The sequence below is a fragment of the Haliotis rubra genome, unplaced genomic scaffold, assembly GCF_003918875.1.
Source record: "Haliotis rubra isolate DU_JTF1 unplaced genomic scaffold, ASM391887v1 Scf1122, whole genome shotgun sequence".
In the NCBI taxonomy this organism is placed as follows: domain Eukaryota; kingdom Metazoa; phylum Mollusca; class Gastropoda; order Lepetellida; family Haliotidae; genus Haliotis; species Haliotis rubra.
The window spans coordinates 145,371-159,950 of record NW_025765029.1 but is presented as its reverse complement, the minus strand read 5'-3'; the positions used below and the strand labels follow the sequence as shown (position 1 = coordinate 159,950).

The 14,580-nt window shown below is 37.8% G+C and overlaps 1 protein-coding gene and 1 long non-coding RNA gene across 3 annotated transcripts in view; one reads left to right on the top strand and one right to left on the bottom strand.

Annotated features, from left to right (window-relative positions):
* LOC124290211 (sodium-dependent noradrenaline transporter-like) overlaps nt 1–14,580 on the bottom strand; it is an 88,924-nt gene that overhangs the window by 48,404 nt on the left and 25,940 nt on the right. The gene's annotated exons all lie outside the window — the stretch shown is intronic.
* LOC124290238 lies at nt 2,230–4,059 on the top strand. Its single transcript, XR_006901863.1, has 2 exons — nt 2,230–2,415; nt 3,809–4,059. It is a non-coding gene; the product is annotated as an uncharacterized LOC124290238 (long non-coding RNA).

The window sequence follows — 14,580 nt, the reverse complement described above, 5'->3', positions numbered from 1 at the left end:
GTTAAAACGTCGGCGTACTGTATCAGTACTGATTGGTCTTCCGTGTGTTCCCACTGTCTGTCGGGGTGTTTCGGATGCCTGCATGAAGGGATTCTGTACATGCTGTCGCACAACATGGCGGTCTTGTCGTCTTGTGGTCACCCTTGGTCTGCCAGTACGGGGGCGACCATTTGTGGTGTTGGTGGCCCGGAAACGTTGCTGCAGCCTGTAGATAGTCCGAACGTTGACCTGGAAGTGATTGGCAACGGCTTGTGCAGTGTGGCCAGCTTCAAGTCTTCCTAGCGCCTGGTTCCTCTGAGCTGTCGTGAGTCGCGGCATCCTGCTGATGTTGTAATGTGGATGTTTCAACCAGGTTTGGGGTGTGCATTTTATAGGGCAGGGGCCGGATTCACTAAACTTCTTAGAATTTTCTTAAGCCTTAAGAATTCTTAAGTCTGGTAAGAATTCTTAGTTTCCATAGCAACCTATCTAAAACTAAGATTTTTGCTTAAGCAATATTCATCAAACTTCTTAGTGCTTAAGATTTTTTCTTAACTTAAGAATCATCCATAGGTTACTTAAGCACTAAGAATTTTCTTAAAGTAAACAAAGATGGCCGCCCATGCAATCCTCGATAGAACCAACATTTTAGAAAAATACACAGAAACAGAGTTGACACGAAGATTTAGATTATCAAAACATGGTATACAATTTGTAGTAAGTCTCATTTCCAATGAAATTTCACCTCTCACTCAAAGAAGTCATCCTTTATCAGCTACTGACAAAGTTCTACTGACGCTGCGTTACTTTGCCACGGGCAAAATGCAGCTGTGTAATGCGGACCACATTGGTGTTTCACAGTCTTCAGTGAGTAGGGCCATTAACCAAACAATAACTGCACTGTCTGCCCCTGCCATTGTTCGACAGTTCGTTTCGTTTCCTACCAGTCCGACTGAAATCCGACGAAACCAACTTGGTTTCTATGGCATCGCTAATTTTCCCGGAGTGGTTGGCGTTATAGATGGCACCCACATTCAGATTATGGCACCATCCCAGCACGAACCTGCTTATGTGAACAGAAAGCAGTACCACAGCATCAATACTCAGGTTGTCTTTGACCACAGTTCACACATCATTGATATTGTTGCGAAATGGCCCGGGTCCACTCATGACTCGCGCATACTGACCGAGAGCGGCGTTTGTGCTTTGTTCTCTCGCCACCTGATGCCTGCCCGCTGCCACTTGCTTGGAGACAGTGGATATCCATGTAGAGACTGGCTCCTCACTCCCTATCTTCAGCCAAATCCCGGCTCTCAGACATCATACAACAGGTAAATCGAATCTTGCAAACGACATGACTTTTGGTTAGTCGATTAGAGTTATGCCCCCTGTCAAATATGACTATAAAAGTGTAACTGGGTTGAGTTAAAAAATTGATGTTTTTCTTTCCTGGAACAATCTACAATCCTAGAATACATCAAAAACTTTCTGACAAATACGTAATGAAATGACAGTAAACATAAAAGAATGCTTTAGTGCTGAATAGAGTATTTATCTACATCTATATCATGTTATTTACATGCCAGTTACAAATTGCAAAATATGCTATTGCAGATTTTAAAATAATCTTCATAACGTTTCATTTTGTGACAGAGCTCATAAGAGGACACGCAGCATAGTGGAGAGGGGAATAGTGCACCTCAAGCGGCGCTTTCATGTGTTGCATGGAGAAGTTAGATTAACCCCAGAAAAAACATGCAAGGTAAATGCCAGTATAAAATAATAAATGTGGAATACAGTTATTCATCTTTGTAAAACCAATGTGATTTGTAATCAAACTGTGCTTTATTACTTAACTGTTCACAAGTAGAAAATAATCTTATATAATATTTATGTTTGATGTATATTTTATTATTCTTAAAATGTATTTGAAGCATGTCTTGTATGTGTGTGTGCTTCCATGCATGTGTATGTATGTTAAGTGTTAATATATAGGTTTTTTAAACACTCCATTTATATCTTCTTCACATCATCCATTAAACTGTATTGAATTATTCAAACAAAAGAATGACAACAGATAAAGCATGTTCAGAATGATGGTCTTCCAGTGAAACATATACAAATATATGAGAAGTAATATACAGAAATGAGAAACAAGATATCTTAGCGGTATGTGGCCCCACACAACACTATTGACAAAATAATAACAAGATAACAATTTTGAATTAAAACAACTTTTATTTACATGCAATTACTTTTAACAACAGGTCATCAAATGTTGTGCAGTTTTGCACAACATATGCAAGCTGCGAAGTATCCCCTTGCCTGATGGTGAGTCGATTGACCCAGATGACGACGACCAACCACAGGTTGTACCACAGTTGTCTGGACATAACCTGATTTACAGGGATCACTTTGCCAACACTCACTTCTAAAGTAAGGCAAATTATTAAATATTTTAAATATGTGAAGGAGACAGACAGATATTTCATTCAGTAATGGGCCACTGGCCCAAAATACATTAATAACTGTATATATTATGCATAAAGTTAAATGCGTTTTACAGAAAAGACATCAGATTTATTTATAACATTTATGTTTGTTGAAGACATTACGTTGACAGAACTGTGTCGTGATGGAGGGTGTTTCCAATATTTATCAAGAAATGTATTCCTCATATCTGGGTAGGCTTTACAAAGAAGTAAAACATGCATTTCATCTTCAATTAAATTAAGATTAATGTTTTCGAAAAATCATCAATATCTCCAAAGTCCTGTGAAATCCAAACAAATATGATGAGATGCCCATGTCATGTGTCCAGATTCATCCAAAGACTTTAACATTAAATAAATTTGATGTGGTAACCTACATCTTGGTCTACACCAATATTTACGTGACCTTGACATATAAGTAAGTTGAAGAGGGAATCTCCCACATTCACCCAGAATATTACAGACAGACAGATATTGTTATTCAGTAAAGGGGCGTCAGTTACTGAGCATATTTTAAGCTGCTCCTCTTCTCTACATGGTAGAGGAAATTTCCAACATTATATAGAGTGAGAGTACTTGTGTTTGAATCTTTTAAAATATTAACAACAGACATATGATTATATATCAATAAGGTTTTTGTTTCTAATATCAACATATAGTGCACATTCCAGCAAAATATGATATATGTCCTCAATAATATTGACATTATTCTTTTTACAGTGGCTACACAGCCTTAGATGTCTATCAGCATTAGTGTATCTTCCTGTTTCTATGGCAATTTTAAAATTTGAGCATCTAAATCTGGAATAGCATTTCTTACATGTAAAGGTAAATCACAACATAAGTACTTTTCAACATTCAACAAATATTTGTAGGCTTTGTAGAGATAACATTTAGGTGAAGATTCCACAGAGGAGTATGACTCCTGTAAATTATCACATAACCTCTGTTTGAACATAGATATGAAAGCCTTTGAATCTGCAACATTGTGGCTAAGCCAAGCATAACCCAAACCCAAACCAAATTGAAACAGTACCGTATATGTTTAACCTTACTAGCGCATGTACTTCTCCCACACTCATCGAGTGCCTTAAGCATCATGTGGATACCTACATTAGGCTTGAACCATGTTTAATGAAGTAGATTTGTTGACTTTCAGAAAATATTTGCAAGAACCATATTGTTACAAGTATTTTGGCCAGCTTTTAAGAAATATGTACATTTTGAGAAGCATGAGTAGTCTTCTACTCTTCCATAAATTTCTTTAGTTTGTGTTCCATAATTTTCTTTTTTAGTTCAAGAACCTCAATTTCTAATTTCATCTTCTTATGATACAGTTCATCACATTCAAGGCATGGTTCAAGATTGGATCTCCTTGCTGGGGGAGCACATCTTCCACTACTTGGTGCCGCAGTGACTGTGTGTATGGCCTTGACAGTGGGAACTGCTGCATCACTTGGATTGCTTGGAGTAACCGCCACATCTGCCACACTGGTGACCATTTCCAGGCACCCTCCCACTGCTGTCATTGCCTGGATGTCTAAAAATGACATGGCATCACTGAAATTTAAATAAACTATAATCAGTTTTACTTGTTATCATGTATTCAGGTCTCAGTTTATATGCAGTTATTTATATAATTCATTTTATGTTATGTCAAGGCTAAGGGTCTTTCATATAGGTAAGACTAAGTAGGGATCACTTTTAGAAGGGTTTTGGGTATAATACCCCATGAAAATTATAAATATCAAACATTAAAGGCAGTCAAGGGATAAATGTTGGAAAGAGAGCTTTATTAATCTTCTTGATATGTAATTTTTACATTTTGGATTTCGTCAATAGTTTATTTTGAAAATAAAATTTGTTATCAATATTTGGAATGTGAAACAACCAATTTTATTGAAGGAATTATCTAATGACATACAGTAAAGCTGAATGTTTTGACAAACCTTGACTGAGTAGACTCATTTATCTGCAGTAGAGTTAAGTCCATTGAATCTGGTATTCCTGATATGGACACATTGTCCTTCCCAAGTATGTCCCACACGACTTCTGCTGTTTCAGTTAAAAGTGGACAAGGTGACGGCCCACCACCTGCAATGTATAGATAATTTCATAATTACCCATGGTTTGAAACATAATCAGACGTAAGCGAAATTCATATTTTTTCATGAGGGTCTATTCAACTTATTTTGTCTGGGGGGATTATTTGGGGTGAATATATTTTGTTCAATTCAAGACCCTGTAAACAGCATAATTTGCACACTGAACAATGTCATTTATCACTTGCACTTCTTCTGGTAAGCTCTAAATAATGTCACATACTAGTAAGTAATAATATGATCTGACATTGCCTATATAATCTATACTCATACACCATTCTCTCATTATTATTATTACCATTGTGGCACACACCAGTTCTGAATAGTTTGTTGTGAATAGTATATACTGTAAATAATATATTATGATACATATGTATCACTGATTGCCATCTGTATCATTGGTGCCACAAAGTGATAATTAATTATTGTATTGAGAACATGTAATGTACTTTATAACAATGATCCATGTTCATTGTATACCTCATGTATAGTACCCATAAATAGAGTTATCTCCCTTGATGAATTCTTTATGTAATCAAGACAATGATTTTATGCCTCATTAACAAAGATATTTATATGCGAATGTGAATGTGTAATTGTAAGTTACTCGTATGTGAAAGATGCATCATGTTTTTATGATATTACCGTATGTTATTGTTTTGTGTATTGCAGGGTGTCGTAACCTCTCTAACTGCAAATAAAACCTCACACCCGTAGCCTGTGTTTGAACGTCATTCTTACCCATCACAACCCGGTTACACCATGACCATTTATTACTCAATTTATATTCCTTCAAAGTAATCACTTTTCTTCACGCACACACTGTCCAAAATCAATAAGTATGGACCATAAATCTATATTTGAGCTCTTACCTGTAGATACAGCCCCTTTCTTATATGCTGCAATTTCAGACTTGGACTTCGACTGGGTATTATGCCACTTTTTCTCCACTTCGTCATTTGTCCTGACACATCCTGGGAGAAAATGAAAAAACATTTCATGAAACAATTGAGGACACGAATATGAAATGAAATATTTTCATTTACATTAAATTCACATTTTTAAATTCATGATGTAATGGTATTGACAACCCCATTATGGTATTAACAAAGGTTCAGTCTGAAGGTATGATAAGGGACCACTTGGCCCACTAATATTAGTCACATTTCACAATATTAGTGCTATTTTCAACATACTATTGTTAATATAAACATGAAAACATATAAACGTTGACTCTGTGTATGCCTCTGGTTGGAATTGAACCAACTCCACAAAATGGACTGCCATTCAAAAGCTTTGAGGGAGTCAAAATAATGAACAATAAATCATAGGGGTCAGTGTTTGATTAAATAAAATAATGGTACACATGAGAAATATTCTGCAAACACAACAAAACGAATGGGTCATTTCTTCAGGAAAAGTACTGCAGTACAATAAAAGGATAATGTGTGAGTCTTTCACACTGGGTAAAATAAAATGAAAATGTGTGAGTCTTTCACACTGGGTAAAATAAAATGAAAATGTGTGAGTCTTTCACACTTGGGTAAAATAAAATGATACATGTGTGATTACTTCACACTTGGGTTAAATAGAATGTTTCATGTGTGATTCCTTCACATGAAAACATGCGATAGAAATATCTTACCTGCCTGGATAAATACCTGAATATCAACCTATATTTCTAAGATAAATTTACAGAATTATCAACATGTCAAACCAACCCTAATTCACTGTTATCATTTTCATTCACAAAAAAATCTACATTTGACTAGATACAACAGAACTGGCCCAAATACATTACTTTAATGTTATTTCAATGAACATACTAAGCATGTCGGTTGTAGTATACTTGTAAGCTGTTACAACAGAAGATGTGTAACATTTGATTTCAGTATTTGTTACTTCAAATGATTATAATCAGTTGATATGCACAAACAATATGATGTTTGAATGCATAAATCCAATATCACTCGTCAAAGTTTTGATGGTAAGAGTTCCGCCCGTAACCCCCGCTTGAAATGTATTCTATTTATTAGGATTATTTCAAGGGTTTGGTGTAATGTTTGGGGTTGGATTTTAGGGTTTTAGGTTAGGTATAGCCTGTTTATAAAAAACATAGGCGGATATTCTCAGGCATATAATGATTAGAAATAAATACGGGGGTTACGGGCGGAAATCCTTCCGTTTTGAGATGGGTGATCGAAAATAGCACATATGAACCATCTCGCTTTTAAACTTGCACTTACTTCAACGTTTAAATTCTTAAAAATCAATAAAAATTACATTAATTATTGTAGGAGGCAAATACTTTACAGTTACATATACAAGGTGAGAACATTTTAAAGTGCACTCAAAATTTACGATCGTCACTTACCTGTGAAGGTGGCATTGATCTGCATAGTAATATGTGTCCAAATTTCCTTCTTTCGCGCAGATGTCACACCCGGTCCAAACTTGCCGAGTAACACTGCCTTATTTTCCTCAACAAGGCGAGTTAAGTACAACGTCTGTTCGGCCGTCCAGTTGGGTTTTCTGACACTTTTCTTCTCCATTCTGATTGTTGTCGTCTGCGTAAGTTGTTTTCTATCTCCACGCGAGGAGAGTTCAACTATGCTATTAATAGATACGGGGATTTCCAATACGTCATCTAAGAATATTCTTAGCATAAATTTGTATCCCATAATCCCATGCGTTTCTCACTAAGAAAATTCTAAGAATTTTAAAATATCTCAGCTAAGATTTATGCTTAGTGGCTTGGTGGATTGCTACTTAAGATAAATTCTCAGCTAAGAATTCTTAAGGAAACTTAAGCATAAATCTAAGAAAATTCTAAGAAGTTTAGTGAATCCGGCCCCTGGTCCTTATGAACAGCACGTGCTGCATGAAAAACATGGAGAACACCGTACCATCTCCGAGATCAGGTTGCGTTTTTGAGACCATTTCCTGGGTTCCATTCTGAGTTTGGGAAGGAATGTCTTTGCTCAGGTAAAGTTGGAGATGTTGTCAAAAATATACAATCAAAACATTAAATGAGTTTACAGTTACCGTTTCTGAGAAGAAAAATTCCAAACTGGCGTTTCTTTTGTTGCTTAGCATAGAAATCATCTGTAGGAAATAATGATCGTCCCCAGTGAGATTTGAAGAAAACGTACGTGGCACAAAAACGTTTCAAGTTGGAACTAATGCTTTCTTCTTCAGAGAAAACCAATACATCCCCAGCAGACAAAACCACTAAAAACGTTATCTATTACAACACTCCAAGTTTCACATGGATTTCAACAACTGTGAACTCTTTAACGTGGCCTTAGTAATCTTTGTGGTCTCTTAGGGAAACCTTTAGCTAATATTTGATTCGGGCTAACGCAGTGTGTGGCAATATTCCAACTATATCCAACTACAAAAACTTGAAAATGATTAATAGTTCAATATCGACGATGCCCCATCAATGTTGACATTGCAAAGGGTGTAAATAAGCATGTAAATGACTTTGTGTATTGTTCTCCTTGAGAGTGAGGGGTTGAGTGAGTTAAGATTTGTCACATCGTAAGCATCTCGGCGATATTGTGACTACAGCAATTAAGATGTCAGTAATACAATGTTTATGCTTATATGCATCTGTCCAAAAAGAACGGTAAAATAACTACACTGAACCAGATCTATATGCAACACTCACTTTTAACTATTATAATATAGCACTGTACATGCAAAAACAATATATGAGAGAAACAGTATACATAACAATACAAGATGAAAAGATATTGCAAGCAGCCACGGTAAGACTACCATGCCGCGGGTACTTTATGGGTCACATAAGCTTTTCCCAGCGATATAGCATTTCTATGAGCAGTAACCTTGAAAGAGCCCAGGGATGTTGAGAGTTTCAATAGTTGTTTGTGAGACTAGTTCCTGCAGTACATAAGCATGCACTTTGTTATTAAACATTGTGTATTACCAGATGATGGTATTAAACGCTGTTATATTTATCATCAGAATAATGACTCATGTACAGACACTTTTATGTGTAGATATATAGTAAGTATTTATTTTTATGAGTATTTAACTGTCATGTTTGTGCCGAGAAGTGCAGCCTGGAACAGACAGGTTCCGAGCAAACTTGCTGAATTACGTTTTTATGTACAAGTAAGGAACGGAATCTCTTCTACAAAGTAGTCGTAATTCAAAATTAACAACTCGATATTCTGGTTCATCGTCCTTTTGACTGTCTGTGTTGTGTACAAGCATTTACATTCGGGTATAGATATTTACTTTGTGTGTGAACGGCGGTTGCTATTTTGCGAAAACGTGGCAAATACGTGTAAACAGCTGTCACGCCTTTCACACCAAATGGAATCTGTGTCTTATATTAGTCAGGTATTCTTTTGTACTGACGTTATTATATCTCATAATGACATGTGTGATTTGTGATACTGCCGTTGTAAAATATATACAAATACAAGGGAAATGCTTACCAAATAATACTTGCCTTTGAAAATAAAATAATAAAAAATACATAAATAAATAAAAGAAAATCGCCGGTAGGTGTCACACAAAAACAGTATTTGAACAATGTAACAAGCTAAGGTTTGTTTTCTTGACGTTGTCCGATTCCTGGTTGAATCCAACGCGTTAAGTTGAATGGGAGATAGCAGTGAGGAGAGAGTCCTGTGACAGCCGTGCAGAACCTAAGTTGTCAGTTTGTAAAACGCTGACAAAAGGGGGTGTCGACGTCTGTGATCAGGGAAATGGCCAGTAACCACAACTGATGAATAACACGCCACTATGGGAGGTCCCGAGTTGTAGCACAACGCAGAGATGTTGAAATTCGTCTTGTTGGCCTTTAACGAAAATGTAACCACCCGATCCCGTCAGTTGCCTGTACAACAAGCATAGGTAGCTGAAGAACAATTGTTAACTGGTTCTTCACGAGTTCTACTCAGATCAGACAAGTAACGACTTACACCAAGATCAGATATATATCGTTATGCTTACGCAATCAGCCTACTTGGTGCTGTCTTTGGGAATTGAACTTCAGTAACCCCCCTTGTCGAAAGAAGTGACTATCGGGATCGGGTGGTCAGACTTGGATGACACATGTAATCGTATCCCAATTGCGTTGAACAATGTTCACGATGTTGATTGTCTGATCTAGACTCGATTATTTCCAGACCGCCGTCACACAGCTGGATTATTGCTGAGAAAGAAAAAAAAAGCAACAGAAAGAAAAGCAACAAAGGCAAAGAAACAAACAAAGTAACGAAGAAATCATTGTAGGGGATAACATCTATATATTTTTCCAAGAGTGGTTTCAACTGCGTATCATCTGTTGTGTTTTCTGTTCACACATAGCAGTTGTACCTGTTCCTACTTAGCGTGTCAGTGGGATGGTGGTAGTGTATCGGGCAATAAACAAAAGCATCAAACCTTGCCATAATTACTGACAAAGATAACGAAATATTCATTTGCTTCTTTCGTTATAATTCTGTATTAATTCGAAATTATTGTTCTAAATTCATCAATTTGCATAGCACTATCCCCTTAAATGTTGACAATAATATGGCTTGGATTATAAAACAAGACTGACTGACTGAATTTGGTGGAGATTCGAACCCGGGTCATTGGCGTGACGAGCCAACGCTTTAACCACTAGGCTATAAGCCACCGACCCTATAAAACAAGAGTGAGTGAGTGAGTTAATATTTTAAGTCACATATAAAACAAGAATAAAACATTATCATGAGTGTTTATTTATGAATTACGTGAAAGTATCCTGTCCCAACAGTGGCCTCAGTTACAAACATATGCATAGGAAATGAAATTATGTACATTTTGTATCGTTTTTTTATGTTGAAATGCATATATCAGTTTAATACTAACTCGCACCTTACAAAATAAAAGTTTTCATTTAAATCATATTCTCTAAAATGTTCATGCCCCATAACGTTTATAATATTCATGATGACACTGATGCAAAGAAGCTGATAAAGTGAGCTAAGTCACAACAGATCAGTCATAATTTACGAGTAACATCGGGTTTATAGGAGTGTCATAATGATCTCATCTACAATTCTCCTAGTCCCTTGTATTGTGATCTACCTCCAGTCGTTGGCAATCAAAAGCCTGTTTTTATATTGTATTGTCATTTATAGTTGAAATATTTCAGATTTAATTACTAGTTTTAAATGGACATCTGTGATACACTAGTAGTTTTACTGTTCTTCGTCAACAGGAGTTTAATTTCTAACTTTATTGATGTCTAATATGATTGAATTGTTCTCGTCACGATACATAGCTGAAATATCGCCGATGTGACGATAGATTTTAACTCACTCACTCACTCATCTACGATTCTCCTGGTTAGTCTCATATTCAGTTGCATTATTGTGAGTGAGTGAGTTAAATTTTAAAACAAGCTACACTTTACAAGACATAAAGGCAAACTATAAAAAGCTGTCAGCGAAGGACAGTAAAAACACATCACAGATATAAATATAAAACTAGCATATCAATCTAAAATATGTCAATTACAGAAGACAATATAATATAAAAAGAGGCGATATATTGCCATAGGGACTTACACGACATTTGCTTCCTACATGGACCCTAGCTGGATTTACACCATCCCTTCAGCTATTAGCAATTTTAGATAATCTAGCCATAAATTAAAATAAAATATATACTGCGATTTTAAAAATTGTAGTAGGTTTAAATTTACTGGCAGCATAGTAGTACTTTTAGAATATTTTGATACTAGATACGTATAAAATTGTTGTAGGAGTTACTTAGTGTACATTTGTGGGATAATTGAAGATGTCAATATTTTGAATAAGTGAGTGAAAAGGGTTTGCGCTTGCATTTTTGCAACAATTGAGAAAAATCGTGACGAACGGCATCAGGAATAGGCTTCACATATTGTACCCATATGGGAACCGGAATCAGCGCTTTAATCATTAGGCTTCCCCAAATGGATCATATGAGGAGCATCTAGATATATATAAACCAAGTGAGTGAATGAGTTAACTCTTTCAACACCAGTCAACCAGAGGCATTTACTGCCATGATACCGAGTTCCCAGAGACTCTAAGGCTACAGATGAAGCCTATGTTTATGAAGGAAATTATAAGCTTGTAAAACGTTTTTACCACTACATCTCATACACCATTTAAAAGATCTAATCCCGCTGTTGATAAATATGAAGTTTATTTTTATAATATAATTCAAATAATACAACTACAACTTAAATAAATGTATTTTTGAATGAAAATGCAAGTTTACATTTATAATGTCCAGATAAGCCACGAAAGAAGCAAAAACTATGGCGATTTTTTCCATTTGTGACATGTCATAACATGCCCGTGCCTTTTTCTTTTATATTTTCATTTTTACGTAATCAGAAAATTATTATAAAAAGATTTTTTAAATAATATGTATGGTCGCTTATTTCCCGATATCAGTGGCTTTCCGCTCGGTAACAGGACACAACAACGGAAAATACCTCGGTTTTCGAAGCTTCGTATGAATAACATGCGAGGCAAATCGTTTGATGTCGGGTATCGTTCGATTTTGCTCTGAACATCAACAATATCACTCTACCCTTGCCAAGAGTATTATATTTCAACCAATCACGTCGTAGATCGTGATCACGTGAGAGAACGAGGCGAGTCCAGGAGTCATTACGAATCGAGACCCTAAGGAGTTATACACGCTAATTAAGCTCTGACAATTCGGCACTTGATTACTGGTGTTTTGCTCAATTGATACAATTATCAATTGAGGCCACTTCAATTTGACACAATTGTCACTTGAGTGGGTATCATCTAGACTGCCGGCCATCAGCGAAGACATACCCGGCCGAAAACGTTTCTTGCCTGCGAGTCAGGACGAGAGCAGCCATTTTGTAAAATGGCGACCAACATGCTGCAATCAGCTGGTCCATCCCCATCACACTGTGAGCCTGTGAGTGAGCTCGACGGACAGATCGGTGACCAGAACATGCCTGGCAGGATAACGGGTATGTTTGACACTAGCGCTTCACACCCTGAGGCCAAGTTGACCATCCCTACAGGGGACATGGCAGAGACAGAGCATGTCAAGATGCTGTCTGCCGTTATGGCACAGAACTTAAAAACTCAACAATTAATTGAAGGAATGGCATCATCCTTCTCCATGTTTGGAGACAGAGTTGCGAGTTACATTGGCAACGATAGCAAGGCTGGTCACAGACAGGGCGTGAAAAGGAAAGGTGGCGAGCATAGGTCAGAGACCCCCGGCTCCGAGAGTGAGGCCGACATGGACGAGTTGTTAAGTGACTCCGCTCCCAATACACAGAGTGTGTATTCACCACCTCCCGATCAACCGTCAGAGTGTCAGGATGATCATGATTTTGTGAATTGTGCAATTCAGGAGAAAGAATGTGAAGGTGAGGAGGATTTCTTCGAGTCTCTGATTGACGATTTCACATCAGACGACAGTGTTGGTGCTCCAATTCACGCCAAGTTGGCAGGGGCAATGAACAAAATGATGTTCAAAACAATGCCTGAGGAGAAGTTCAAGGATAAGAGCCAGGAATATGTAAGGCCTAAGAACTGTGAGAAGCTTCAGCCCACTCGGGTGAATGCTGAAATATGGACTAAGCTTCGGGGACAGTCCCGATCCAATGACGTTAAACTGTAGAAGTTGCAGACTGGCATTATAAAGGCCACAGTACCAGCTTTGCAAGTGGCAAATACTCTCCTTAAAGTTAAACAAGGAGAAATCTCTTTGGCGAAGCTTGATGTGAGCAGTCTTGCCAAAAAGACAACAGACTGCATTTCTTTTCTGGCACATGTGAAAACTGAACTGAACCTCAGACGACGTGAGCTCCTCCGTCCGTCTCTGAACACACAATACCAGCAGCTGTGTTCGCCACAAGCACCAATGTCAACCCTGATATTTGGAGACGACCTGGCTGAGACAGTGAAAAACTTGACCATCACTAACAAGGTCAGCAACCAACTCGCTTCTGGTGGTTACCATGGCCACAGGTCAGACCGCCCGCCTGTAACCCAGGGAAGCAGGGGACAGCCCGCCTCTCGCAGATATACTGGTCCTGGCTACGGTCGTGGCAAAGTTTTTTAAGGGAGAGGTCAGACGAACTTCAAGAGGAGGAAGTTCGGGATGGACAGGAAATACTGAGCGCATCTACAGGAGACTCAGAGGTAAGCGGTCACAGTGATGCTACTCTTGCTGGTAGACTTCGATTTCATGTTAATGAGTGGGAGAAACTTACATCTGACCCCTTTGTCCTACAAACTGTGCAAGGTTGCCTTATTGAATTTGACACTATACCCTGTCAAAGTCGTGTTCCAAAGCCTATTCAGTTTAACACTCAGGAATGTGCTGTCATTGACGTAGAGCTCGAGAAGCTCCTAGCTAAGGATGTTGTATCCGAGTCGGTCCATGAAGAGGGTGAATATGTGTCTAACATTTTCCTCCGGCGCAAGAAAGATAACACTTTTCGGGTTATTTTAAACTTGAGAAAGCTTAATGACAATGTGGAATACGATCCACTTTAAAATGGACACTCTGTCTGCGGCTATTTCGTTAGTCAGACGAGGTTGCTACATGGCTTCCATCGACCTTAAAGACGCTTACTACACTGTGCCAGTTCACTCAACGCATCAGAGATATCTGAAATTCTTTTGGAAAGGAACTTTGTACAAGTTTACTGCTATGCCGAACGGACTCAGTTGTGCGCCGAGGTACTTCACTAAATTGTTGAGAGTGCCCTACTCGGTTTCTCCGATCACGTGGTCACACCAATGTCGGGTATATTGACGATTCCTTTATTGCTGGAGATGATTTACAGGAATGAAGTACTTTTGTGGAGGAAACCGCTGAACTCTTTACCGAGTTAGGTTTTGTGTTACACCCAACAAAACCAGTCATGGTACCTCAACAGGAACTAACGTTTCTCGGTTTTGTTATAAATTCAGTAGCAATGACTGTGTCACTCACACCGCTTAAAGCCG